This window comes from Sus scrofa, chromosome Y (genome assembly GCF_054392235.1).
Source record: "Sus scrofa isolate SSC_HxYL_T2T_F1_AM1 chromosome Y, Sscrofa_HxYL_maternal_Yorkshire_Landrace_v2.0, whole genome shotgun sequence".
NCBI classification, from domain to species: domain Eukaryota; kingdom Metazoa; phylum Chordata; class Mammalia; order Artiodactyla; family Suidae; genus Sus; species Sus scrofa.
In genome coordinates, this window is record NC_139402.1 from 14,280,601 (window position 1) to 14,283,918 (window position 3,318).

General features: G+C 41.2%; 1 pseudogene; it reads left to right on the forward strand.

The window, feature by feature from the left end:
- Positions 1-504: 504 nt before the first annotated feature.
- Positions 505-2,531, forward strand: LOC146394383 (heat shock transcription factor, Y-linked-like; annotated as a pseudogene).
- Positions 2,532-3,318: the final 787 nt, after the last annotated feature.

Sequence of the window (3,318 nt, forward strand, 5' to 3'; positions counted from 1 at the left end):
CTAAGATTTTTCTGAATACAGATGCGGCATAGATTCTAGTTATAAACTGGGAAGTGATACATACCATAAGTTTCACTTTACTGGTTTTTTTGGTCCCATTTTCCAGGCCTTAATAACAGGCACCAAATGTGTATGTTTATAATAGGGAATTTATGTTTACTTCTGGGATGAAATGGATTTATTTATGTGATGGGTTTTCTTACTTATTAAAAAGATTCCATTGGAATGGGAATTTGCTGATCGCACTTTTGTTAGGGGGGGTTACTGTTTAAGTAAGGAGCTCATATTTTATGTTAACTGGACCAATTTCATAGGAAAATAAGCACTGACTGAAGGTTATGCTCAGAATGCTAGGAGACCTGTCATCTGACAGCTACTTAGCTTAGCAACCATTGTGATGCATGGGCGATTTTATCTCTGTAAGCTTACCAAAGCAGCATTTAAAAGTGCAGAGTTCAAAAAGCATGCTGTTGAGAAAAGTAGCTGCAGAGAAACTAATCTGAGATGGCACATATTCCTTCAGAAATGCAACCTGTGTCTCCTAAAGATGCACCAACTGGTTCAGAATCCTCCATTACACCTCCATGGTGTGATAACTCAATCACTGGGGACTTGGACTTGAGGTCTCAGATTGAAGAAACGGCTTTTTGGGCTTTGTCTGAAGGCTCCCTGATAAAAAAGCCATGTCGCACATTGTGTGCCTCTGAACCAGATGAAGACGATGATTTTCTTCCTCTGCCCTTTCCCAGAAAACTTTGGAAAACTGCTGAAAGTGATCACTTTAAGTCCACTTGGTGGGAAGCAAATGGAACCTTGATAGTGATTAATGAAGAACGCGTCAAGAAAGAAGTTCTGGAGAGAAAGTCTCCCTTCAGAATATTTGAAACTGAGAGTATGAAAAGCTGAGTTCGACAGCTTAACCCCTATGCATTTAATAAGCTGCAAAGGAATTTTCAAAGATGTGCCTCACTAGCTGACTTTCTGGCAGAAGAAAATGAAGTCTCTGCTCGGAACAAGGCATTAAGAAATTTCCAGTTACTACTTATAGAGGGAGTGTATAAAATTCTCTTTGGACATGTGCAAATATGTCCATCCATATAGGGTCAAAGTAGACCTTGAAAGTGGGATGAAGTACTGTTCCATTTTTATTATGATGATTATTTTTTGTCTTTTTGCCATTTCCTGAGCCACTCCCATGGCATATGGTGGTTCCCAGGCTAGGGGTTGAATTGGAGCTATAGCCCCCGTCCTACGCCAGAGTCACAGCAACGTGGGATCCAAGCCACATCTACAAAGTACACCATAGCTCACGGCAACACCAGATCCTTAACCCACTGAGCAAGGCCAGGAATCAAACCCGCAAACCCATGGTTCCAAGGCAGATGCGTTAACCACTGTGCCACGACAGGACCATCCATGTTCAACATTTTTAAATTGAGGATGGCTTGGTCATAAAATATTTGGGATGATAAATCATTGTCCTAGCCTCCTTGAGGCTTGTCAATGAACCTCAAAAAATGCAGGCCACAGAGCCTAATACTATTAATGTAAATATACCAGACACTTTTCCTTGAGGGCAATAGTTGGCTGTGACCACTAAGAACATTTTTGAAAATATTAGCAATGGATGTGTATTGTCTCATGATATTAACTCCATATGATGCAAAGAGTCAGATATTATGGTTTCTGTCTCCTCGTGTCCTTGTTTCAAATACCATTAAATAAATTTCTCCTTGGTTTTAGCTGCAGTTCTACCATAATCCAAACTTTAAATGAGGCTGTCCTCAACTGTTGGTAAGGAGGAAAAGAAGAGTCACGTATAAAAATGCTTCTCCAGTATCGGCTTCTCTACTTCAAGGTTGCAGCAAGAAACACTCTAGAACAGGGCGTAAGGTGGATAATCATAATTCTGATTTTGAAGCAGAAACTCGTGGAGAAAATGCATTTTCAACCTCCACAAATTTACATGTGCCTTTAGTAAGAAGGCCTTCTACCAGCCAGAGAATTTCTAATACAACTACCCCCATGAGAAGTGACGTTTCTTCTACATCATCAGCATCAGCCAGACCACAGGACAAACTGTCGTGGCTCAACATGCTACTTTAAATCAGTTGACCACGTTTCATACGCTCTCACAAAGCAGCTACTCTCCAGCAAGTGGCCACATTGTGAATTTCATTACAACTACCACTTCCATGTCTCAGTACCACCTTATTTCTCCCTTCCCGAGTGGTTATTTTGGAATGACGGTGAAGTCGTCCCCTTTTCCAACCAGATATCAGAATATACCATCAAGAGAGGGCCCTTTGTCTAACCCTCAACCAACCAACCATCCTTGGTTCCCAATGCCAATGGCCACTGATACCTCTGCTGCCTCTCTCTCAAGGCCAACACCTCCATCCTCTTCATTATTTGAACACCATCCTAATTTTGACCTATCAACGGTCTATAGATTCTGCAGGATAGTGAAGATGAACATTTATGCTTGCAAATGTCAACAATTTCCTGCAATTCCTTTATTTCAAAAATAAACATATATGTTCATCTTCATAGTTGCAATTACTTCATTTATGAAACAATTAAGGGCTGTGTTTCTTTTTCTAAAATGATGTTTATTTTTTCTATCGTAGCTTGTTTCCCATGTTCTGTCAAGTTTCTACTGTCGAGCAAAGTGACCCAGGCACACACCACCCCAACCACCCAAGACCCACACCCATACACGTACGCATCCTTTTTTTTTTCACATAACCCTCCGTTGTGCTCCATCAAAAGTGACTAGATGTAGTTCCCATTGATTTACAGCATGAGCTCATTGCATACCCACTCCACATGCAATACGTTGCACCTTTTCTAACCCCCGATTTCCAGTCCATCACAATCCTGCCCCCTCCCCTTTGGCAACCCAAACACTGTTGTCCACATTCATGAGTTTCGTTAAGGTGGAAAGTTCCACTTGTGCCATCTGTTACAGTCCACACATATGTGATATCGTATTGTATTCGCCTTCCTCTTTCTGAGTAACTTCACTTAGGATGATCTTCTCTAATTCCAGCCATGTTGCTGCAAATGGCATTACTTTGTTCATTTTATGGCTGAGTCGGGGTTCCATTGTGTGTATGTGTGTGTATATGGAACACATACACACCACATCTTAGTCCAATCTTCTCAATGGACATTTAGGTTATTTCCCTGTCTTGGCTCTTGTGGACAGTGATGCAATGAACATACATGTGCTTGTGTCTTTTTCAAGGGAAGTTTTTTTTCAGCTGTATGCCCAAGAGTGGGATTTCTGGGTCGGTCAGGTACTAGTTCTATACT